The following is a 27,176-nucleotide window of genomic DNA, read 5'->3' on the forward strand; positions in this document are numbered from 1 at the left end:
TGAGATGCTTGAAATGAAAGTCTTGCAGCAATATGCATTGTCGGACCATTTTCCTTTGCAGCTTGAGATGCTCGCACACCCCATTGCACCTTTCAAGCGATTCCTGGACCGGCTCCCTTTGCGCTTTAACTCCTCTTATTTGAAGCATGCAATCTTTCAGGGTTATATGCAGCAATTGATTGATAGATTCTTACTGGACTTCTCTTCTCAGGGCACTGCCTCCTTTGAAAGATTGCTCTCTAATGTGCAGTGGGTTGCTCGCCAGTATGGAATCCATCATGCCTCTCTTTGTCGACAGCGTCGGCAAGCCGCCCAGGACTTGCTGGCTTTGGTCTGTTCTCTGCTGATGGATGCTCCAGATGATGCGTTCTTACTAGCACTGGAAATGCGTGTGGCTCATCTTATTCAAGAATTTCAGTTGAAATCGTATCAGCAGGCCAAACTGCAGCATCTGACGGAGACTTTGCAAGATAATGCGTGTCAGACTCATAAATTCTTTCGAGCCCTCCATGCCTCTCCTGCTCGAGAGAATATGACTAGACTTCTGGATGCAGACGGGCAACTGGTCCTTGATCCGCAGACTATTGTGCATATGTGCAGGGATTATTTCATTGATCTTCTTGGTTCCACTTCGCCACCTTTAGCCCAAACTACTCAGGCCCATTCAGTCTTTTATGACCTGGTTCGTAATCAGGTTCCGCAAGACATGCAAGCCACTATGGAGTCAGATATTTGTGAGGCGGAGGTTGTAGATGTTTTGTTACACTTACCCAATTGGCGAAACCATTAACGGCTTTGTTTCAGTAGGTGTGGGAAATGGGGATTATGCCTTCCTCATGGAAAGAAGGACTTATTAAATTGCTTCCGAAGGTTCCTTCGCCGTCTATGTTGAAACATTGGCGCCCAATTTCTTTAATGGGGTCTATGTACAAAATCTTTTCCAAAGTAATGGCGAATCGGCTCCACAAGCATCTCCCTGCCATTGTACATCCACTTCAATATGGCTTTATTAAGGGCTGAAACATTCTGCGCAACGTGTGAAATGCGCAACTGGCGATTGATTATGCACGGCATTCTAATCAGGAGGTCGTACTGATTCAATTGGACCTGGAAAAGGCTTTCGACTATCTGGACTGGTCTTTTGTTGCAGAGCTTATGTCTGCTATGGGCTTTGGTGATCGGATGTCTAGACTGATCTACATCATCAGTGCAGCGGCGTCTTCGCGAGTCATGTTGAATGGAGGCGTTACCGCACCATTTGCCCTTGCCCGGTCTGTCAGACAGGGGTGTCCATTGAGCCTGCTCTTCTTTGCCCTTGCGACCCATCCGGTTCTTTCGATGTTATCTCATATGGCCGCTTCCACTCAGTTGGCTGGATTGTCGCTTCCTTCTGGACAACATTTCATTAGTCAATCCTTGGCTGATGACAGTTTTATGATTCTGCGGGCGGATAAGGATAACCTTCGCAAAGCATTGGATGTTTGGGCTCTCTTTGGTCAGGCTTCCGGCCTTCGCATCAATGCGTTGAAATCAGCCATTCTCAGGTGCACGGAGTCGGATTTGCAGTCATTGAATTGGCAGGGTATCGTTGTGCCTCGTGGTTCCATTGCCAGACATCTTGGCTACCCCTTGGGTGTTGATGTTCCACCAAAGCAGCTTCTTCAGTGGACTTCTCAGAAACTGGCAGCTAAGTTCCTGTATTGGAAGTCTCAGGCTTGGCCATTCCATGTTCGCCTCAAAGTAGCCCAGACAATTATGTTGCCGATGCTCACATATTTCTTGCCCTTGCTGCCCTGGACTACTACTACTCTGAATGCTCTGACTCAGTTTATTCGTTTCATGTTATGGAAGAAAGATTCCTTGCATGCAGGCATTTCCTGGATTTCTTGGTCGCATGCGTGCACCCCCAAACGCATGGGTGGAGGAGCTATTTTGGATGCCCAAACCCACATGCTGGCCCTCCGTTGGTCTCTTTTCCGTGCTATGTGCTCAGATCATCATCCGTGGGTCGTTATAGCCCGTTATTTCCTTCAGGAGCAGGGGCTTCGGCATGGCAATACCCAAATCCAGAGTTCGTGGTGGCATGTCCTTAATGCCGATTCCCGATTCGCTTGTTCTTCTTCATCCCTGCTTACCCATTTGGTATGCTCCTGGAAACTGGTCCTCCGGAAGGCTTAGTGGCATCCAGCGGAGGATCACTTGGTTGCTAATTCGTTTCAACTGGAAGTGCTGGCAGTCTTGCGGATACTTTCATGGGAAGGTAAACAAGAGCTTCGACCACAATTCAACCGTATGGCACGTTTGGGCTTAACTTCAGTCGCGGATGCCACCCTTGCCAGTCGCAATGTGCTAATATCATTTCGTACAGCCAGGAGAATCTTTAGGATTCCTCGTGGATCCATGCATTTATGGGAACAGCTTCTGATGGTGCTTCAGAGCAGACAACCCTTTCCCGCCCTTGCTTTGGATCGTCCTTGGCAGGATTGGGACTTTGAAGGCTGGCTGAGTTTAGATAAAGCTTCCGCTAACCAGGTCTATCATCTCCTGATTAAAGATCATCACTGGCTGGTCACTAAAGCTAATGCGCTATGGGGATTGCGTAAATCCCGGTCATGGTGGAGGGCAACTGTGATGGAAGGGTGGTTGAACAAGACACCCTTCAAATATAAGGTCTTTCTTTGGAGGGTGATGATTGGGGGTCTTCCGCTTGCTTCAGCTCTTTCCAAGCGACGAATATCCAACAGCAACTGTTTCTTTTGCACCACTAGTGTCGAATCCGCCCGTCACCGATTTATTTCTTGCCCTATTGCTGAGAAAATATGGTCATTCTTGTCAGGCGTTTGGAGAGCGGTGGTTGGCTTCTCGCTAAGGCCCTTTGATTGGGTCCTTGTGCAGCCCAAATACCGAACATCGGCACAGCCACATATGAAGCTTGTGTTTCACTTTCTTCGATATTGGGGCTGTTGGCATAACTGGACCATTCGGAATGCTTTTCTTTTTGATTCCGCCTGTAATGTTCAGCGGCATATTGCTAGGCTTAAGGGTCTCTTGTATTGGCAGATAGATCTTCTTTAGCATTCTGACTTACTCTCCCGGGAGGACTTGCGTCCTTGGCATATGGCAATTTCCTCTACGTCTTTGCCATGACTTTGTAACTCTTAGTACTGGAACCTTTTCACATGATGGCTTAGTGTCATCATGTATCTTGTAATCAAGTAAACTTGGTACTTTTTTCGTAATTAATACAATTACCCTTTACGAAAAAAAGAGAGAGAGAGAGAGAAGAACGATGGCGGGAGCGGGAGATGTCGCCGCCTGTGCGTGCCGTCCCTTGACCTAGCGCCCCGTCTGTGCCTGTGCGTGTCGCCCCCTGACCTGCACCCGTCGTCACACCTGTTCGTCACGCGTACTTGTTGGCCGTCACGTCTGACCAGCCCGCCGTCACACCCTGCGCTTGTCGCCCGTCCGCGTCACCCCTGCGCCCCTCGTCAGCTGTCCTTTTCAGACCTGCCCCTGTTGTCCCTCGCCGTCTGCCCTGTGCTCCAGACCATCGCCCATCGCCCATCCGCGTCAGCCCTGCGCCCGTCTTCTTCAGACCAGCGCCCGTCGTCCCTCGTCGTCAGCCCTGCACCCGTTGTCAGTCTTGTGCCTGTCGTCGGCCGTCGTCAGTCGTCATCAGACTTGCCCGCTACCAGACACTGCCGTCGGACCTGCTCGCGCTCAAACCCGCCCGCCTGAGTGACAGAGAGAAAGAGAGAGCGCGCGCCCGCTGCCTGGACGTTCCGTCGCCCTCTGCCTGCTGCCCGCCCTGATCTGCCCGTTTTGCCACCAAGGGGCAGTAGCCAGTCACACCCAGGTTGCCACATAGAGCGCGCGACAGCGTGAGTCAGCAAAGGGAATGCGCCCTTCTCTGCGTGCGTATGTGCCTTCTCTGCACAGCGGCTGTCTGTTTCTGCGCACGCGCTTCCCAAGCTTCTTCGTCAGTCCAGTGCCGGGTCCGTTTTGCCTAAGAAAGAGGGAGTGCAGCCTGCGCATTCCTGCCTCCCGTGAGATCTTCATTCGGCCTCTGACCGGTATATGCAGTGATACAACATGGCTGGTTTGGACCTGAATTTTATAGACCAAACGGTGGCAGCGCTTGGTCCGGACTCTGATACCGAGGAACCCGACGATATGGTTCCGTGCAATGAAGAGATGCCCACTGCTCCTGACTTTCAGCCTGCAGGCAAACGCACCAAGCACACTTCGGAAGAGACAATGGATCATCAGGATTGTTCCTATGCTCAGGTTGCTTCGGATTTTGCAGACTCTCAGGATGTTGACTGGGAGCATTTGCTAGAGTTTGCCAACACTCTACTTGGTGATTATGTTCAACATAATCAGGAAGTCTTTTCTGACTCTGCACCGGAAGATGTTTTGGAAGCCATTCTCGACCCCAAATCTGTCTTGCGCTCCTTTTCAGTATTCTATGATCGCGCTGTGATACTCTTCTTCACTGGTAGAATCCCCCAGATTTCCCGTATTCGTCAGTGGCTGCACAGTCTGCTACAAGGGGAATGTGTTGAAGAGATTTTTGTGGGGCCCCGAGGTTTTTTTGAGGTGCTGTTAAAATCTGAGACGCACCGTGCTGCTCTCCTGTCTAAACTGCCTCTATTTTTTGATCGCCGTTTGGTCCATGTTGTACCATGGCGCCCAATGGCAGATTTTCAGCGCCTGCTGCAACGGGAGTGCCCTGTATGGGTTGAAATGGAACATTGCCCGGCTGTTTATTGGCCACTGTTGAAGGACGCCATGGCTACTGTGGGCACTGTTCTGGTCCCTCCAAGTTTAAGGGCCGTGAATCGTAACCGCTTGTGTATGTTATGGGACACTACTAGGAAAAGGCCTGCGTGGTTACGTCTCAATTGCTCTGGCATGCATCCTTTACACTTTCGTTTGAAATGGCGCAATTTTGCAGGACATTGCTTTTCCTGTGGAAAATTAGGGCATTTCATGGCCGAATGCCCAGAGCAGCAACACACTTCAGATGCTGGGCATGTTGCGCTGCCCATGGAAGATATGGTATGTGATGTCCCGTCGCAGGATGCTATTCACCCACCTAAAGCTCTGGATAAAGGTAAACAACAGGTTTCGGGTTTGGATTCCCGTGGCACAGACTGGGTTGAAGTATGTGCAAAAAAAGGTACCAGGGTGGTTGCTGGCATGGAGAATTCTGTGCCTTCTGCATCACAAGATTCCATGCGTACTTATATGCGCAGGAAAGAAATGTTGCCTTCGGAGCACTCTGCTCCTGCTATGGTTTTCTCTGCCCCCCGTCCTCAGTCCACTCGGAGAGTGTATTCGGATCGTCCAAAGGGTCCACCTGCTAAGCTGGCTTTTGATACCAGAGGCAACGTCATTACCCCGTGGGATCGTCGTTATCCCCGTTCCATCCCCAAGCCAGTAGGTATGCTGTCTATCTCCAAATCTGGTCCGCAGAACTCTTTTGCCGTGTTGGCTGATTTCTTAGATGAGGGAGTCCTGGACATTCTCGCCGAAAAGGTCAAATCGAGGCAAGCTGTGCCTCGTACCTGATTTTCTTTTAAAAACACATGAAAATAGCCACGTGGAATGTGCGAGGAATCTGTTCTCGCCATAAGCAACATGCCATGTGGACTCTATTGCATGAGAATCAGCGGGATGTCTTGTGTGCTATTGAACACAAGAGTCACGGTGAAGCCGGAAAAGTTGTGGATTGCCATGGCTTTCGTCTGTTCTATGCAGGGACACAGGCCATGCGTTATTCTGGTGTGCTCATGATTGTACATGAAAAATATCAGCCTCTTCTTATTAAAAATGATGTGCATGGCCGCTTTGTGGTGATTGAAATTTTATTCGACGGAGAGATCTTATGGTTACTTGGCCTCTATGCTCCGAATGATCCTTTATCTCGTTGGGAGCTTTGGCATACTTTGCAGACTTCCTTGTCACTTGGCAGACGGGGCCTCTTCATGGGGAATTTCAATATGTGTGTTGATTCTTCGCAGTCCACATCGGAGCATTCAGTAATGGACGCGCCGGAAAGCCGCAGGTGGCATGAGTCGGCTCTTGCTGTTCTTAAGCAAGATCTCTGGTCCTGGCTGCACCCGTCTTCTACAGGGTTTACTTTCCATTTCGCTCAGTATGCAACAACATGGTTGCGGTTGGACCGCATATACATCATGCAGAATGATGATTTCCTCCCTGAGATGCTTGAAATGAAAGTGTTGCAGCAATATGCCTTGTCGGACCATTTTCCTCTGTAGCTTGAGATGATCGCACAACCCATTGCACCTTTTAAGCAATTTCTGGAGAGGCTCCCTTTGCGTTTTAACTCGTCTTATTTGAAGCATGCAATCTTTCAGGGTTATATGCAGCAATTGATTGATAGATTCTTAATGGACTTTTCCTCTCAGGGCACTGCTTCGTTTGAACAATTGCTCTCTAATGTGCAGCGGGTTGCTCGGCAGTATGGAATCCATCATGCCTCTCTTTGTCGACAGCGTCGGCAAGCAACGGAGGACTTGCTGGCTTTGGTCCGTTCTCTGCTGGTGGACACTCCAGATGATGCATTTCTACTAGCACTGGCAATGCGTGTGGCTCATCTTATTCAAGAGTTTCAGTTGAAATCGTATTAGCAGGCCAAATTGCAGCATCTGACGGAGACTTTGCAAGATAATGCGTGTCAGTCTCATAAGTTCTTTCGAGCCCTCCATGCCTCTCCTGCTAGAGAGAATATGACTAGACTCCTGGATGCAGAAGGCCACCTGGTCCTTGATCCGCAGTCTATTGTGCACATGTGTAGGAATTATTTCATCGACCTTCTTGGTTCCACTTCTCCACCTTCAGCCCAAACTACTCAGGCCCGTTCAGTTTTTTATGACCTGGTCCGCAATCAGGTTCCGCAGGACATGCAAGCTGCTATGGAGTCAGATATTTGTGAGACGGAGGTTATGGATGTTTTGTTACACTTGCCCAAGGACAAAAGTCCTGGCTGGGATGGTCTCACCAATGAGTTCTTTGAGGTCTTTGCTACCCAACTGGCGAAACCATTGACGGCTTTGTTTCAGCAGGTGTGGGAAACGGGGATTATGTCTTTCTCATGGAAAGAAGGACTTATTAAACTGCTTCCAAAGGTTCCTTCGCCGTCTATGTTGAAACATTGGTGCCCAATTTCTTTAATGGGTTCTATGTACAAAATCTTTTCCAAAGTAATGGCGAATCAGCTCCACAAGCATCTCCCTGCCATTGTGCATCCTCTTCAATATGGTTTCATTAAGGGCCGAAACATTCTGCACAATGTATTAAATGCGCAACTGGCGATTGATTATGCAAGGCATTCTAATCAGGAGGTCATACTGATTCAATTGGACCTGGAAAAGGCTTTCGACTATCTGGACTGGTCTTTTGTTGCAGAGCTTATGTTTGCTATGGGCTTTGGTGATCGGATGTCTCTACTGATCTACATCATCAGTGCAGCGGCGTCTTCGCGAGTCATGTTGAATGGAGGCGTTACCGAGCCATTTGTCCTTGCCCGCTCTGTCAGACAGGGGTGCCCTTTGAGCCCTCTCTTCTTTGCCCTTGCGACTCATCCAGTTCTTTCGATGTTATCTCATATGGCAACTTCCACTCAGTTGGCTGGATTGTTGCTTCCTTCTGGACAGCATTTCATTAGTCAATCCTTGGCTGATGACAGCTTTATGATTCTGCGTGCGGACAAGGATAACCTTCGCAAAGCATTGGATGTTTGGGCTCTCTTTGGTCAGGCTTCCGGTCTTCGCATCAATGCGTTGAAATCAGCCATTCTCAGCTTCACGGAGTCGGATTTGCAGTCATTGAACTGACAGGGTATCGTTGTGCCTCGTGGCTCCATTGTCAGGCATCTTGGCTACCCCTTGGGTGTTGATGTTCCCCCAAAGCAGCTTCTACAGTGGATTTCTTAGAAACTGGCGGCTAAGTTTCTGTATTGGAAGTCTCAGGCTTGGCCATTCCATGTTCGCCTCAAAGTAGCCCAGACAATTATGTTGCCGATGCTCACATATTTCTTGCCCTTGCTGCCCTGGACTACTACTACTCTGAATGCTCTGACTCAGTCTATTCGTTTTATGTTATGGAAGAAGGATTCCTTGCATGCAGGCATTCCTGGATTTCTTGGTCGCATGTGTGCACCCCCAAACGCATGGGTAGAGGAGCTATTTTGGATGCCCAAACTCACATGCTGGCCCTCCGTTGGTCTCTTTTCTGCGCCATGTGCTCAGATCATCATCCGTGGGTCGTTATAGCCCATTATTTCCTTGAGGAGCATGGGCTTCGGCATGGCAATACCCAAATCCAGAGTTCTTGGTGGCATGTTCTTAATGACGATTCTCGGTTCTCTAGTTCCTCTTCATCACTGCTTGCCCAGTTGGTATGTTCCTGGAAATTGGTCCTCCGGAAGGCTCGGTGGCATCCGGCGGAGGATCGCTTAGCTGCTAATTCTTTTCAACTGGAATTGCTAGCAGTCTCGCGGTTACTTTCATGGGAAGGTAAACAAGAGCTTCGACCACAATTCAACCGTATGGCACGTTTGGGCTTAACTTCAGTCACGGATGCCACCCTTGCCAGTCGCAATGTATTAATATCGTTTCGTACAGCCAGGAGGATTTTTAGGATCCCTCGTGGATACAGGCATTTATGGGAACAGCTTTTGAGGGTGCTCCAGAGTAGACAACCCTTTCCTGCCCTTGCTTCAGATCGTCCTTGGCAGGATTGGGACTTTGAAGGCCGGCTGAGTTTAGGCAAAGCTTCCGCTAACCAGGTCTATCATCTTCTGATTAAAGATCGTCAATGGCTGGTTACTAAAGCTAATGCTCTATGGGGATTGCGTAAATCCCGGTCATGGTGGATGGCAACTGTGATGGAAGGGTGGTTGAACAAGACACCCTTCAAATATAAGGTCTTTCTTTGGAGGGTGATGATTGGGGGTCTTTCGCTTGCTTCAGCTCTTTCCAAGCGACGAATATCCAACAGCAACTGTTTCTTTTGCACCACTAGTGTCGAATCCGCCCGTCACCGATTTATTTCTTGCCCTATTGCTGAGAAAATATGGTCATTCTTGTCAGGCGTTTGGAGAGCGGTGGTTGGCTTCTCGCTAAGGCCCTTTGATTGGGTCCTTGTGCAGCCCAAATACCGAACATCGGCACAGCCACATATGAAGCTTGTGTTTCACTTTCTTCGATATTGGGGCTGTTGGCATAACTGGACCATTCGGAATGCTTTTCTTTTTGATTCCGCCTGTAATGTTCAGCGGCATATTGCTAGGCTTAAGGGTCTCTTGTATTGGCAGATAGATCTTCTTTAGCATTCTGACTTACTCTCCCGGGAGGACTTGCGTCCTTGGCATATGGCAATTTCCTCTACGTCTTTGCCATGACTTTGTAACTCTTAGTACTGGAACCTTTTCACATGATGGCTTAGTGTCATCATGTATCTTGTAATCAAGTAAACTTGTACTTTTTTCGTAATTAATACAATTACCTTTTACGAAAAAAAAAGAAGAGAGAGTCTCTGACACAGAGGAGGTTCACGCGCTGCTTTTGTTTTTTCGTTTTCCTTTTCAGTTTAGGGCGGGGTCACATCTGACCTGCCTGCACACCCTGTTCTTTCCCCTGCAGCTGCAGTATTAATTGTCCACCTGCCTTTCCACCTCACGCCTGTTCCTCCTACCTCTCTGTAGCGCCCGACTGAAAGACAGCAATAACCTGTCCACTGTTTCTGCATCTATGCAGACAGTTTCCACAGTGTGCCTGAAAGAGGCAGTCCCAGCTCAGTTCTGACTTTGCCAGTCAGGGTTTAGAAAGGCATTTGTGATCGGAATTGGGTTCTGCTATTGCAAATCTGCAGGAATCTAATGGTATTGATATGGCCTTTCTTGATCAGTAGATTGGGCAAGGGAATGACAAAGACTTGGCAGATTCGGATGGTGATTCGTTGGCTGAAGAACTCGGGCTGTTGCTGGATGGTGATGAGATGGGCGAATGTCGTAGGATGTCGGTTGAAGAACCAGTCTTAGGCTCGAATTTGTCTCAGCCAGAGGTTCATGTTTCGTACTCACAACCTGATGGGTTTCTTTAGTTCATTCTGGCCATTGCCAATCATCTTATGTCGGATTATGTCCATTGTAATGAGGGTAAAGCTAACTCATTACCGGATGGAGATCAAGTAGTTGCAGTCATGGGAACTGACCTGATCTTACAGCAGATTGCTGCTTTCCATGAGAGGGCAGCCATCTTTTATTTTACTGGAAGGACTGCTTTGATCACTAGAATTCGTGCTTGGCTGCAGTCCATGCTCGTCAGTTTTGAACAATGCTCAGATGATGCTTCAAGGCGTATGTAGATCCCCCTGGTTGAAGAGATTTATGATGGTCCGAAGGGGTTCTTTGAGGTTCATTCCTCCACGGAAGTATGGGCTCTTATTATGCAACATATTTTTTTGTTTATGGACGGGAAGCTAGTTCATGTGGTTCCTTGGAAGCCCATGGCTAAGTTTCAGTAGGTGTTGAAACAGGCATGCCCAATTCGGGTAGAGATGGTTGATTTCCTTGCACATTTCTGGAGACTCCTCCCTTTGGTTTTGAGAACCCTTGGGGAGGTTTTGGTGGAACCTCAACTGGCTTCCCGCAATTAGAATATGACATGTGTGCCTTGGGATATAGGGAAACCTCGCCCAACAAAAATTAGTTTTGAGGTTCCAGGGTTACAAACGTTAGTGTATGAGTTGAAATGGGGTACTTTTGCAGGACACTATTTTAGATGTGGCCAATTGGGCCATTTCATTTCGGAATGCGACAAAAATATGGAGGTAGTGCAATGCCCTATGGATCCAAACATGGAAATGCAAGACCACCTCCCTCAGCAGACGATTCGGAAGCTAGTAGCTGATCCAGAGCATCTCCCAACATGGTCGTAATGAAGGCAAGAAGGATATTTCCCACGTTGGTGGGGAGTGTGCTTTGCTTGTTGGTGGGCGAAATTTGTCTCCTCAGGAGGATTCTTGGGTCATTGTGGTTCGTCGTAATGCCAGACAGGATTCTTGCTCCCATCCTCTGCCACCCCCAATCACTCAGACCTTTCAATGTAGAGGTAGGGGGTTTTATATGAAACCTCAATCTTCGCGTGCTCCGGTAGTGGAAGATAAAAGGACTTCTGATTCCGCTTTGTGCTTTGATGCGCGTGGGAGGCTTGTGCCTCCTCGGGATGTTTTCCATTCCCAACAATTGGAGTTTCCTTCTTGTGCTTCGATTGCAGGTTTGCAGAGGGTAGATCTTGTAGGTGTTATCCGAAGTGAAATGGAGAGATTCTAGGCTGCCAAGGCTATTGATGTAAAAGGGAAAGGGAAAGTGGTGGTTCAATAGTTTTTCTCATTTGTGATTGATCATGAAAATTGCTTTGTGGAATGTGAAAGGTATTTCTTCAGGCAGCAAGCAATATTGGTTGTGGAAAGTTGTGTTAGCTAGAAATTGGGATGTTTTTTGTACTGTGGAGCATAGCAACACGCTTTGGCTGGATCTTCTTATGTATACAAGGATTATGCGGTTTTTTTTAGTGGTTGAGCTTCGCATAAATGGGGAGTTATATTGGTTGTCAAATCCTCCCTGCAACCATCGTTGATTTCTCATGACCCTCGTGGCCGATTTGTGATTCTGGAAATAATTTACGAGGGAGAGGTCTTGTGGTTTGTAGGCGTGTATGCTCCTTCTGCTGCAAGGGAATGTCGTCAGCTTTGGGATGACCTACACTGCCTTGCCATGGCTTTGTTATGGGTGATTTTAATGCATGTGTTTCTGGGGATCAAGCAACTTCTCTGCATTCGGTTATGGATGGTCATGAGCGACAGGCTTGGGATGCTCTTGTAGCGGTATCTTTGAAATAGGACATGTGGTCTTGGATGTATCCATCACAAGCCGGATATACTTATCATTTTTTTCAGCATCCTAATACTTGGGCCAGACTGGATAGAATCTACATTTTCCAAAGTGACTCTTTTCTTCTTGCAGTCATTGATATGTGGGTGGAAAGACAACATGTTTTGTCAGATCATTACTCTTTGGTCTTGGAAATGAGCCACAGACCTGTTCATGCATTTAAGGCTCTCCTTGCTCATTTTCCTCTTCAGTTTAATCAATCTTTTCTGCAGCAAAACCAGTTTTTGGAAGGTGTTCAGCAATTGATAGCTTCTTTTAGCTCGAGGGTCCTATTTGGAGGGATGGAAGCATGGGCATTTTTTAGGGATAATGCGCGAGCGTTATCCCGACAATATGGTATTCAGCATGTTTCCTCTTTTCAAGCTGAATTGCAGCATGCTCAATCTTTATTGGCTCATTCCTTATTCATGTGTCAGATTTGGGATTCCAATGATGACTTGCTCACATGCATTGAATGTTTGGAAGGCAGGGTTCCATCTCTTCAGGAAGAGGAATATGGAAAATACAAACAGCTGGCCAAAGCCGAAGCTTTACATGATAATAACTGTCAAACTCATCAATTTTTTGCTGGTTTGCATCAGAAATATGCCCGGGAAAATATTGTGCGCTTAAAGGATGGGCAAGGTGATATGGTGACTAATCCTGCCTCCATCTTTCGGATGAGTGTTGACTTTTATAGGTCCTTGTTGGGTCCGCAAGAGATTCTTTCTGGTGTTGTTCTCTCTGCTCGAACATATATTTGTGACCTGGTTAGTAATCAGGTCAAACCAGAATGGGTGAACTTAATGGAGGTTGATATTTCAAAAGATGAAGTGGAAGAAGTGCTGTCCCACTTGTCTCGAAGGAAAATTTCCTAGCTCGGATGGGCTTCCTAATGAGCTGTTTTCAGTCCATGTGGAACTTCTTAAGGACCCATTAACTCGCCTGTGTTAGCAAATGTGGAATTTTGGTATGATGCCTTCAGATTGGAAGATTGTTGTCATTAGGTTGTTGCCCAAGGTTCCCTCTCCAACCTCTTTGAAACAATGGAGACCCATTTATGTTATGGGGTCATTATATAAAATCTTTTCCAAAATTATAGCCAACAGATTGTAGAAAGTATTTCCGCACCTTGTTCATCCATGTTAATATGGTTTCATTAAAGGTCGGAATATAATGCACAACATTTTGAATGTTCAATTGGGAATTGACTATGCCAAAGCTTCTAGCCAGCAAGTTGTTATGCTTCAGCTGGATATTGAGAAGGCATTTGATCATGTTAGCTGGTCATTTTTGCGGCAATTAATGTCTACAAGGGGTTTTGGTTCCTGTATGATTTCTCTAGTTGATACCATTAGTTAGGGTGTTGTGGCTTGTATTGCTCTTAATGGAGGGATTATGGAGGAAATTGCCTTATCTTGATCTCTTCGGCAAGGTTGTCCTCTCAGCCCTTTGCTGTTTGCTTTGGTAACTCACCCGATGCTCTCATTATTGGATAAGTTGGTAGCTCAAGGTGAGATAGTTGGCTTATCTCTTCCCTTTGGTGACCAGCTTGCGAGTCAATCTTTGGTAGATGATTATTTTATGTTCCTCAAGGCCGATCGCACTAATGTTAATCGGGCAATGGTGGGGTGGAATCTTTTTGCTTTGGTATCGGGTCTTTATATTAATACTCAAAAATCTGCCCTTGTCTCTTGTACGGAGAATGATCTGCAGGCCTTGGGCTAGAATGGAATTGTGATTCCAAAGGGCAATATGACCAGACACTTGGGATATCCTATTGGTGTGGAGGTAGGTCCCCGTGCCTTGCTGGATTGGATGGCCTCCCGGATCATGACAGGTTCATGTACTGGAAATCTCAGAGCTGGCCTCTACATGTTAGACTAAAAGTGACTCAATGCATTATGATCAGTATGATTTCGTTCTTTCTGCCACTGCTTCCTTGGACTAAGAAGTCCCTTTTGGATTTGGTTCAGCCTATGAGATTCATGCTGTGGAAAAAGAAAGGCAATCGTTTGGGTCAGGTATGGATTTCGTGTCAGCATGTGACTACTCCGAAAAGGATGGGGGTGCAGCTTTGTTGGATGTTAATTTGCATACGGCCGCTTTGAGGCTATCCCTTTTGCAAAGTCTATGTATTCAGAGTCATCCTTGGTCAGATATTGCTAAATTCTTCATAGAAAAGATAAGCATCTCTCATGGTAGCACGGTTATTCACGCTTCTTGGTGGCACGTGCTTAATTCCACTAGGCCTATTAAGGTCTCTCAGTCTTTCCTCCTTTCTCATTTGATTGCATCCTGGCAGGAGATGCTACGTTTTACAGTTTGGCGCCCTCCTGATATTCGTAAGGAGGAAAATTCACTGCAAGGAGAAATACTGGCTTCCTCAAGGTTGTTGGATTGGCCACAAAAAGATTTGTAGCAAGACAAGTTTAATTGGATGGCTCGGTTGGGGTTGAAGACAGTCCTCGACGGTGTTATTTCTGGGAAGCCCCGTCTTTACTCTTTCAGGCATATTCGTCAGTACTTTAGGGTGCCTCGTGGATATAGTGACATTTGGTCATCCATATAGGATAGACTTCAAAGGTTCTCTCCTTTGCTTGTGTTACAGCCATTGTATCTATGGCGTGACCGGATGTTTGTGCTTCCGGATGATTTTGAGAAAAGGTTAGCTAATTAGATATATCATCAGATGGTGGAGGCCAAGAGATGGGTCACTGGGAAACTTAATAAATTATGGCATCTTTGGGATAGCAAAAAGAAGTGGCGGGAAAGATTTATCTAGTTTGGAAGTCTAAGGTTCCGTATCAAGGTAAAGTGTTCATGTGGAGGCTGCTCATTGGGGGTCTTCCGACGGGAGATGTGCTCCATGCCCGAAAGATCTCCGTAGGTGGTGGTGTTTTCTGCACTACATGTGATGAGACATTGCTTCACCTCTTTGTCTCTTGCGCTGTTGCGTGACAAATTTGGAGTTTCATTTCCGGAGTGTGGTCCTCGGCGACTTGGCACCGCACACCAGCTCATTTGTGGATTATGGGAAATATGCCCTCTATGTCTTCTTTGCATTCAGATTATTCTTGCCTTTTCCATTTCCTTAGATGGACAGCCCTATGGCATATATGGCGTACTCAGAATGCCCTTATTTTTGATTCAGCATCAGGGATCCATGGGCATGTGGCCCGTGTGCGTGGATTAGTGCTATGGCAAATCTCTTCTATGATGTCAGGTGACTTGGTGGTTCTTCTGCATATTGTTGCTCCCTAACTGGCTATTGTTTGCTAACTGTTCTTTCGTGTGATTTATTAGTGCTACTCATGTAATAGGTTGTTCAGGTTGTTTTGATAGCCTGCAGGCCTCATGTAAATATCTCCATAGAGAGAGAGTTTATGTCTGTTAGTTCTATGCTGACCTGATGGTCTGATGTAAATATTTACTACTTAATTCAATTTTCTTTACAAAAAAAAGAGAGAGAGAGATTACATAAGGCCAATGTGGCCTATGACAATCTAGGGTACATTCATGACTAATGTCATCTCATCAATAAAGTGAAGTTAACAATAAAAGTAGCAATAAAATAAGTTGTCTATGCAATGAAAAAGAAGTCCTAATCTAACACTACTACAATGCTAGGGACTACAGACAAAATTGATCTCAAGATCTGCACATTATGTCATCTATTATGTGGTCGCTAGTTGCTTGATGGATGTGCTTGGTAATCAGTCTCCACTGTCTCATAATGATGGCTCTGATCTGAGTGTGGTACAACCTCCTTAGTCATGGTCCTGGTAGATAGGGTCGTTGTGCTTAGTGAAGTGACTCCATAAATGGCTTTGTCCAGTGTGACTCTGCATCATGGAGTGGGAGGTGCTTAGCGTGTGGCTGTGTCTCTGATAGACTAATAGTGTCTGTAGGATCTGATCTATGAAAACAGTTTGTCATTGCTATCTATGTGTGAAATCAGCCTTCTTTCCGTAGAGGGGTGGTAATAACCTGATTATAACTCAATTACAGCAAGTAATAATTAATCAATGAAATGCTGAAAGACAAACATTTACCTATCAATCTTGGACATTGGATACCCTGTTGGCCCCAAAAATAGCATCCCTTTTGGTATTTCTTTATTTTTAATTGCGATTGAATTTGAATACAATGGGATTCCTTCAATCCCCTTCACCGTCAATAATGACCACCAAGTTTTCAAATTGATTTGCTCAGGCAATTGGCCTTCACCGACTCCTTGGGAAACAATATTTGCCCCAAATTCAAATGTTGGTTGGTCCCTCACTTGAATCTTGCTGAGAATTAATTCTCAGCCTTAAAAATTCAAGTCTTGAGCCTTTGATCTCTTGGCACGCTGCCTGAGGTTGCTATCAAATCCTAGTTTCTATTGGAAATTAGGGTTTACAGTAGAGAAAAATACAATTTCTTAGCCTCCAAGGATTAGAATGCTAATATCTTCGGAGCAAGACTGGGAAATGTTTGGAGCATGAAGAGAATGCTGAGGAGAGAAAATATTCAGAGATTCATTGCGAGAAGTTGCCTGATTTGAGCCAAAAACAGCTGCTGCCCTATCCTAACAGCCACAAGAACTATTGCTAGCACTTAGAGAAGCCCAAAATGGCTGTTGCCTAGTTGAGAGGACCCCTAGCTACTATCACCTACTCCAAAACTGCTCATGACTTGCCGGAAATGGCCAAAACCTGCTGGCAACCTGCTGTTGCAGCCTCTCCACGACTAAATTCCAACAAGAATGAATCTTCTCTCTCTCTCTCTCTCTCTCTCTCTCTCTCTCTTTCAGAGCTACCCAATAGCCTCCACCAGCTTGCAATTGGCAAGTGTGCCAAGTGGCAGCCTTCCAAACTCAAAATTTCAGCATTATCTGCATTATTAAATTAATTTTCAGCTTTAAAATTTTGAAAACTAATTTAATAATTATTTTAGTCCCAATAGCCTCCACCAGCTTGCAATTGGCAAGTGTGCCAAGTGGCAGCCTTCCAAACTCAAATTTTCAGCATTATTAAATTAATTTTCAGCTTTAAAATTTTGAAAACTAATTTAATAATTATTTTAGTGCCTAGAAAATTAGCCTGACCAGTCAACAATTAAATAGGCTAAGGCAAATTCATCTCCCAAGTATTCTTGAGTCTTCTCTAGCCCTTGGATTGGCATCAAATCCCTAGTGTCACCAATTGACAGTTATGGCTAATAAAATGTATTGGGCCAATTTCTAGCACCAAATACCACCTAGTATTTGTGCAACATTACTTGAGACAACTTTTGCCTTTGACATCCATTGATTTCCTCGGGTCCTTGACTCATAAAATGAAATAATCTCAGTTGGACTTCACATGTGCAACTCATAAAATTAATCCAAATGTTAAGTAAAGCAATTAAAATTTCAAATCCTTGTGACAATGTGGGTCCATATAGGTGAGATGGCCTCCTGTCTTGCAGTAGTGTTGTGTGATACCTCTAAAGCTCTAGGAGGAAGAGACCTAGGCGTCTCTAGTCATGTGGCAAAGAGGTCCAAAACCATCATTTCTTCATATATAATGGCCACATCTTCAGAACCCCTAGTGCTTTCTGGTATTCTAGTTGCTAGATAAAATGTGCTTACCCACATGTACCTCCGCACATTTGGTAATGGATTACCTTTACATTGGTGTGTTTCTGTGTACAAGGCTATGCCTATATTTCAGAAGCTATCTTCAAAGTAACCAACATCCAAGCCTAGACTCCTAGAGCTCCATTGTGGTTCCATACTGACATCTTAAGTGTCTTATAGGTCTCATAGCATCATGTGGGCCTTCTTTCAATGATGATGACTCATCCATCCCTATAAACAGCCCATTTTCCCTCTTTGCGAGATTTCAACACTTTGGACATGTGTTCCTTGCAATGTGCTACCTATGTTGGGGTAAGGTCCTCATCTAAATAAATCTTCTCATATTTGAGGGTGTTAGCCTAGGTATGAAGTAATTGCACGATTCATTGATAGAGAATGAAAGATAATGAATTAATTAATTGATGTAGAATAATGCTCAATCACAAAATGAGAGGTGTTGTATTGATGATTGAAGGAGAGTACAATGCTCAAGGCGACCACAATAGAAAATGGCACACTTATGTGCTAGTGATGTACAAAGTGCCTTTATAAATCTAACCTCGGATGACTTAATCATCATATGTAACCCTCATTGAAATGCTAACCCTAGTATGACTTAGTGTCTAGGACACTAGGGGCAAAACTTGCATAGTTTAAATGCGTAGGAAGCCCGGATCATGAATCAAAGAGCATCAATGTATAGCCCATGAGATTTCCATTATAGACTAACTTAGGAAAGATGACAAAATCCTAGAAGAAATCACATATTTGGTCATGATTGCACATACTCATCTTGATGGATATAGCAACTTATGACAACACAATGAATGGAAGATTATGTTTTGAAAGGTATCACATGTAGAGATTACCGAATAGCTCGAAACTCTGATGAAGTAATAGCCTCTATAAAAAGATATGTCAAAATGTCTTCTAAATAACCAACCTAATCATGATCCATGAATCCACGTATAAGTGAAGAAACAACCTTAAAGAAGGCTTAAATCCTAGGTGTCCTTGAGATGTGTGAAGATACTCTTCATTGCTTGCCAATGGTTCACAAAAGGGTTGTCAATGGTTCACAAAAGGGCAGCTGAATACTCTGTTGGTGCATAAGAGGGATTGCTTGCACACATGGCTATGCCCCCCCTTAGGTACATGAGAAATAAATGAGAACAAATCTTGACAAGAAGTGATGTGCTAATTCCTTTGGTGTTTGGTGAGGTTGCCAGTCTTGTTGGTAATAGCAAGAGTGGGCTCCTCCTCCTCCGATGCAATGCACTTATGACATTCAACGATGTTGTTCCCCAATTTTTGGCAGAAATTACATCTCTTTGCTTTTATGGATGCACCTTTTGAAGAGTAGGAAGAGGATGGACCAGCATGGAAATGTGTCTTGGAGAAATTATTTGATGAAAAAGATGAATGACCAGCATGGGTCTTTGCTGGTTTTTGACCAATGTGCTTGTTCTTTACTTTATTCTCCCCTTTACCATGATGGTGGGTAGAAAAGGCTTATTCAATTGCCATGGTAGCATTGCGGTTGAGACAACTTTATTCTTCCTACAACAAAAGTGACAGAAGCTGGTTGAAGACATAGGCAACTTTGTTGCCCGTAGTTATCGACCACAAAGTGGTAGCAAAACCTTGATATGACTCCAGCAGATCTTCAAGGTGATGGAAACAAGCTGATTATTTGGGATCATTTCATCAATATTTAATAATTGCTCAATAAGATCTTTGATGCTTATAAAATAAGCAGTCATATTACCTCCTTCCATGTGAATGTCTTCTAGTTGCTCACATAGGCAAGCAACACAAAGTTCATTGTGCACTTGATATAATGATCCTAGCTTCTCCCATGCTTGTTTGGCTATTTTACTGCTTGCACAATCGGATGTGTGGAATGATACCTCTCTTCATTGATAAGGCAGTTAAGGCATGAGCTTGGGTGTTAGGGCCATCCCACCGAATTTGCTCTTGAGTAGGAGGCAATGTTGAAGAGGAAGATGACTCAACATCATGAGAGCCGATTATGCAAATAATAGTAGAAATAAATAATATCTGCCCAGTGAATGCACCCAAAAGATACAATCTTTAATCTTGATGGAAATCAGCAAGTTTTGTAAAGGACGTCTTCAATGCGTAGTAGCTAAAGAAGATTATTTGAGGCAAAGGCCTTTAGTTGTAAAGAACATCTTCAACGTGTAGTAGCTAAAGAAGTGTTGGAAAATGAAAGCCAGCTATGGAGGAGAGAAAAGAGAGACAATGAGGTAGTGTTGAAGCAAAAGAGTAGAGTGTACTTGCTGAACTGAAAGAATGAGAATGAAAAGTACAAGATAGGTCTAAGATAGACCTAGCTCTAACTCAACTAGATTTAACCGACTCTAACTCTAGCTCTAAGAGTGGTGACACAACTTATAACTTTAGTTGTGTTCACACTAAGAACTGAAAAGGAACTAAAGACTTGAACATTGGGCACTACCCATAGAATTGGTGAATTCTAACACCCCTTAGTAGTGCCAATGTGGTAAAGTACAGGAATGATCAATCACCAAAGGGTAGTAAGTTTAAGGACTTGTGAAAGCCTCAAAACTTCTCATGAGGTAGTACCTTGGTGAAAATGTCTGCAACATTTTCCCTTGTAGGAACATACATCAAGCTGATCTCTCTTGCATAACATCTCTCTTTGACATAATGGTAATGTACCTCAATATGTTTTGTGCGAGCATGAAACATAGGATTTTGTGCCATTGCAATAGCACTCTTAATTGTTAGAAATAATGGGTGTTGGTAAATATAGATCAACCAAACAATCTAGGCAACCATACATATTCCAGTGTTGCCATGAAGGTTGCCCTGTACTCAGCTTCACAGGACAAGGTAGCCACTGTAGGCAGTTTCTTACTTAGCCATGAAATGCATAAACGGCCCAGAAAGAAACGGTGTCCACTAATAGAGTGCCTAGTGTTTGCATCACCAGCCCAATCTGAATCACTGTAAGCCTATAAATGCAAGTTTTCCCCCTTGGGAAATAATAATGCATGTGACTAAGTACCTTGCATGTATTTGAAGATTCGCTTAACAACTTGCCAATGTATAGTCTGTGGGCTATGTATATACTTGCTCACCCGAGATACTGCATACTGAATGTCAGGGCGTGTGTTGTAAGGATGAATAAGACAGCCAACAGCCTGGCTGTAAATTGTAATGTCACACATCTCTTCACCATCATGCATAGACAACTTTAAGCTTGGCTCCATATAGAAGTGCATATAGGTCATAGTTGCCTTTGTATGTGGTACGGACTGGTTCGTACGGTACAAACCGTATAGTACCGTACGGTACATATCCGTACGAATTCGTACGAATTTTTGGGCCTGTTTTGGCCACGTCGCCTGCGTCGCCTGGATCCCGCGTCTTGCGTTTTTGCGCCACTGCTTTTTCTCTGTGTGCTTGCGTGTCACTTTTTGGGGGGTGGGAAGCCTTGGATACCTCACCCCACCCCCTTTTCCAACCATGCACTCCCCTCCCCAGCCCTCTTTGGATTCCTTCTAGTTGGCAGCCCTCTCTTTGACTGTTGACCCCTCTTTGATTGTTTGAGCTTTGACCCTTCTCTCATCTACAAAGGTGCTCCTCTCCTCCATGCTTCCACACCAATTCAGCAAGCACTTGTGACTTACCATTCTCATCTTCCTCTCTTGGATCTCGTCACTCGATTCTTGAATGGATGTGTGATTTGTCATTCTCGAATCTCACGAGTCACCTCCCATCTCCTCTTTCCCGCACCCTATCGAAGCATTTGCCATTCTCAAATCTCATCTCCCATCCCCTCTATCCCGCACGGTGCACCCTATCAAAGCATTTGCCATTCTCATCTCCCATTCCCTCTCTCTCACTCTTGCTCTTTCAATTTTACCCCAACCCTCGGGCCTCTCAAGTCTCCCTCTCAACTTTCAAGAGTTGAGACTCAAGCATCTCTCTCTCTCTCTCTCTCGGGCCTCTTTATCCGTTATCCGCACCATGACTCGTGAGAAGCATGAGGCCTTCAATTTGCATGCGATCCATATGGAGAGGAACACAAAGAAGTCCAACTCCCACCATTGGACATGCAAGTATTGCAGGAAGCGCTATACAAGTGGTGTAACTTGGCTTCTCCAACATCTTTCCAAGACGGGGGGGCAAGTTGCTTCATGCAAGGAGATCCCTTAAAACATTGCAGAGGAGATTCTCGCCAAGATGAGAGGGGGATCCACAAGAGGAGGAGAAGTGGCTTATCGGCACCAACTCCTATGCCTACTAACGAGGAAGTATCCAATGTGGGCGTGTCTTCAACCGATGCGGGAGAGACCTCTACCATTGGTGGTGGGGGCTCCATATCTGCATCCGGATCCGATAAAAGACAAAAAGTGGAGGCTCATGCGATGTCGGAGAGACAATAGTCTCTCTCTCAAGCTCCCAGTCATGTGCGTAGATCGGTTGTCTTTCTTAGAGAAAGGCAACGACTTGCGGACATTGAAATTGCACGCACGGTGATTGAGTGCAATCTTGCATTCAATGTCCTAAAGCAAGAGCAATGGAAGAAGATGGTAAAATCCATTGCCAATGTGGGTCCATGTGAAAGATGGACCAGTGTCACATACAACGACATGAGGACGAGAAAGATTGATGAAGAGAAGGAGAGGATTGATAGAGCCCTTGATCCTATTTGGGCCGTATGGATAAAATATGGTTGCTCCATTCTCACCGACGGATGGAGTGATCGTAAGAAACGGGGCATCATCAATATACTCGTCTCATGTCCACTTGGCACTTACTTTTTGCGGGCCGTAGATAGCGACAAGAGGGGGAGAAAAACGACGGGCGCATTCATCTACCGCTACATTCGACAAGCTATCATTGAGGTATACATTGCAATTTGCGTTTTAAATTTGTTTCACTTTCTTTCATTATGATAATATCATGATTTATGATTGAAATTTGATTTATACATAACTTGTAATTTGTAAATTGTGGTCGTAGGTGGGCCCCTCAAATGTGGTGCAAGTTGTTACCGACAATGCATCGAATTGTCGGTGCATGGGCCGTTTGCTTGAGACCGAGTTCCCTACGATTGTGTAGACTCCATGTGCAAGTCATTGTTTGGACTTACTCATGGACGACATTGGGAAGCTCAAGTGGGTGAAGAGGGTGGTCCGCAAAGCTACATCAATTGTCACATTCTTCACGGTAAAGGTAAAGGTGCTTGCAATGTATCGTGAGCATAGCACATTGGAGTTGAAGAAGCCTTCTTCAACTCGCTTTGCTTACATGTGGTTATTGCTGGAGCACCTTTATGAGGTGCGGTCTGCCTTGCGCCAGACAGTGGTGTCCACTCTATGGAATGAGTGGGATGAGCATGAGACAGAGGAGGCTAAAGCCATGCAGTGCTTGTGCCTTAATGAGCAGTTTTGGCAAAAAGTCCGTGCCGTTGTCATTGTCGTGACTCCCTTTTATAGGGTGTTATGTATGAGTGATTGCGAGGGGCCCACTATGGGCCTTCTCGTTCACTTCTTTAGAGCCGCATTGGCAGAGGCATGTGCTTATACAGTGATCACAGAGACATAGCGTGCACATGTTTTAGAGATAGCAGATAGGAGATGGGAGTGGATGCATAAGCCCATCCATGGTTTTGCCGCATTGGTACATCCGGCCTACAAGTCACCGGCGGTCATGGATGATAGAGAGTTGCGTTCAGACCAGCTTGCTTATTTAACTCGTGTGGTCCTTGTGGATGACCACAATGCAGTGTTAGAGGAGCTAGAATGCTATGCAGATCAGAGAGGGCATATGGCTTTTGCTTCTCCCACTTGTTGGAGGAGAGTCTCACTTGTGAAGCCTTTATTTTGGTGGCAAAACTTTGGATATGTACTAGAGACCCTTCAGCCCTTAGCCATGAGGGTCCTTGCTCAGGATTGCTCTTCGGGTGCATGTTAGAGAAACTGGAGTGCCTATTCTCTCATTCACACAAAGATTCGTAATCGGCTTAGCACATGACAGTTAGAGCGACTAGTCTATTGCACATGATGAGGGCTATGATGAGCATGGATAGTCCAAAGCAGGTAAAGTTTAAACACTTAACCATAATATTTAAAATTTGTTGTTTTAACTTTTAAACTTTGAACTTTGAAGTTTAAACTTTATTCTTTACAATTTAGACTTTAGCATTTACAATGATCAATCTTATATGCATCACTGCATTGTGTAGGTGAATGTTGATACATTTAAGTTGACGGGCGACACTCTTCCGAGTATACATAAGGAGGTGGACGAGGAGGAGGAGATGATTTTCACAGAGCTCTATAGAGAGCTTATAGCAACAGATACTCGTGACACTCGGAGTCAGCATGCTCATGGGCGAGGAGTTCGAGTAGGTAGTAGCAAGGGCATGGTCATTCGACGCCCTTCATCATCGAGGAGGGGTGGTTTGAGTGGCTTGCAGACATATGTAAGGCGGGGCTCTAGTAGCTCACATCCTATGCCTCATGATGACATTCCCCCCTTGCCTACACAGCCGCCACCTAGGGAGCCATCATTTGATGATGATGGTAACCTGATCAGTGAGGATGAGTATGAGTGTCTCATCATCGGATGCCGAGGAGTCATCTTCAGACTCTCTTGATGAGCAGTTAGATGGTTCTGATGATGATGATAGTGATGCCTCATCATAGATTCATATGACATAGATCTCTTTTTTTTTGTATCAGATATACTAGACTGTGGACTATAGTTGTATCGCATGTTTTGCGTAGCCCATGTGACCGTGATGATCATCCTCATGTATTCATCTTATTTTGTAATGAAATGGCTAGTTCCACTTTAAACATGTATTCTATGATCTATCATTTAATGTTTTATGATTTTTGTTATTTAAAAAATCATCTTAAATTTTTTTTTGGTACTAATATCGTACCGTACCTTATAAAATCATAAGGTATCAATTAGTACCGTATTTTATCGTACCGTACCGTATCGTATCGTACCTTTTGTGCCTGACAACTGTGATATAGGTTTGCAATCTTGCATATTAAAAACCTATGTAACAACTTATCCATGTACTATGACTGTGACATGATGATACCATGCTGATTTTGGGTGAACTAAATCCCCCAATAATAGTGTAGACAGCCCATATCTGACATGGCAAATGCATGTTTTAATTCAGCCTTGAAATTTGCAATTTTTTCTTCTAAAGGTCTAGTGAGCAACATGCCATCTACATAAAGAATGATAATCAATAAGTTCTCCCCCTTCATTCTCAATGTATAGAGTGGGAGCAGTTGGATTGTTTTTGAACCCTTTGCTGGCTAAATATGCATCAAATTTAGTGTACCATGCACAAGAAGTCTATTTGAGACCATAAAAAGCTTTGTTTAGCTTGTATATCATGTGCTCTTCCGTTTCACCACAAACCTTGGAGGTTGTGACACATAAATATGCTTATGCGAATCCCCATTCAAGAATGTTGTCTTAATATCCAACTGATGTACCTTCCAACCATAATTTGCAGCCATAGCAATTACACATCTTACCATATTCATACGGGATGTAGGAGCAAAAGTCTCTTCATAATCTATGCCCTTCTTCTGTGTGTAGCCTTTTGTTACAGGCTTATCATCATCCAACAGTGAGCTCATAAATACATGTTTATTACAATTATCTATACTTCGTAAAATTAGCCAAATGGGCTCCCCTTGTATCATGTGGTGCTACATGTCTAACAGCTCCATAGTTGCATTCGTACTATGTACGGACTAGTTCGTTCTGTACGGTTCGTACCATACCATACGGTACATATCTGTACCATTTCGTACCAAAATACATGCTAGTTTTGGCCTCTGAAGACTAGACCATATAATATCTTCCAACTCCTAAGCCTTATGTTATTATCATAATTCCAAGTCTCACACACACACTCTCGCTCTCTTTCTGATACACGACAGAGTATGGCGGATACCACTACTACTGCCACACAGCCTACAGGAGTACATCATCATTGGACCTCATCTTCTATAGGTGTCCCTTTGGATAGAGCAGTGGCACTTAGCCGGTCTAGGTGTCCACGTCCACCCGGATGAAGGCCTAGACATCCACACCACAAACAAATTAAAGCCATCATTGAGCACCACAGGAGACAGATGCCGAGACGTCTCAACCATGCAGAGATACACCTCCTTAGAGGACAAACATCTCATTGATGGAGAGTTTTCCTTTCTCTACTTTCACTTTTAGCATTGACATCTTTTCCTTTTATAGAACACTATTTCATTTTTTCAGTCTTATAGGCATGTTTTTCATCTTTTCTTGTTCTAGATGAGAAACACACTATCATTATATGTATCACTTTGGTCTCATAGGCCACATTGGCCTTTTAGAGACGTTAATATACACACTCTCTCTCTCTCTGACAAAGGAGAATGCTGTAGTGAGAATGCTGTGACGAAGGTACTGACGCAGGAGCACTGAGAATGCTGTAAATGTACTGACGTAGGAGTACTAAGTGAACAGTGACGGGATGTACCTGCAGTAAATAGTGGTGGGCCTTGTGAACAGTATCTGCAGGGATGCGCAGTGACTGATGGGACAGTTTTGTGTCATGACTGTGACTGTATAAGAAATCTGTTGACTCCCTCAGACTGACGTGAATGCAGACTTGTGTGAATGTATTGAGATTGCAGATGTACTCAGACTGATGTGAACCTTGCCGTGCTGTGTAGACTGGAGACCTGCGTGAATTCACACTGACGCACATTAACATTTCATGCTACAGTGACAGTTTAGGTGAGATTGACAGTTCTATGCTACATTGACAGCTTATGCTACAGTCATATTTTATGATGCAGTCACATTGACAGTTCATGCTATAGTGATAGTTTATGTTACTGGTTTACTATTCTAGTCAGATTGTAAACAGTTTTATGCTATAGCACATACTATAATCATGATGGAAGAAACTGACAATGAAGGAATCACAAAACCAACCATGGAAACAATGTTCCATACACTGCCAAAGAACACGGGATACAAAACCTATGGGCGTAAAACCCGAGATTGGAATGTCTCTCCAGGGTCAAGTAGATATGGGAAGACATCCCACAAAATTAATGAAACACTATATGAGGAGATGTTGACCATACTCCGTGCTAAAATGCATATCATGAGGAAGGAAATGGAAAATGATATACAAGAGCGGGTTCGAGCTGAAATGATGGAAGAACTAAAAAAGGAGATGCAACAAACATTGGATGCACACATGGCAGAGAAAGACTTAACGATCTCTAATCTACAAGAAGAACTAGAGGAATGCAAAAAGAAACTGGATGCACAAAAGGAACCACAAATCACACTGGAACTACAAAAAGAAATGGATGTTTTAAAAAAGGATATGCACACCTATGCAAGTGTGGTGGAAGGCACCCAAAAGAAAATGGAGAATGTTGAGAATATTGTTAAAGAAAATGCAGAATGGATAGATGTGGCAAAAAAGAACAAAGGAATGCATGGCAACAAAGTGGAAGTTATGAATGCCACCTTGGAAGAAGAGGCAAAAAGACGGGCACGCGCACTCCATGT

The 27,176-nt window shown here is 44.6% G+C and overlaps 1 protein-coding gene across 1 annotated transcript in view; it reads left to right on the forward strand.

Moving 5' to 3' along the window:
* LOC148020560 (chitin elicitor receptor kinase 1-like) overlaps positions 1–27,176 on the forward strand; it is a 189,890-nt gene that overhangs the window by 54,142 nt on the left and 108,572 nt on the right. The gene's annotated exons all lie outside the window — the stretch shown is intronic.

Source organism: Lygodium microphyllum, chromosome 18 (assembly GCF_053477565.2).
Source record: "Lygodium microphyllum isolate KBCC chromosome 18, Lygodium_microphyllum_v1.1.10, whole genome shotgun sequence".
Lineage (NCBI taxonomy): Eukaryota > Viridiplantae > Streptophyta > Polypodiopsida > Schizaeales > Lygodiaceae > Lygodium > Lygodium microphyllum.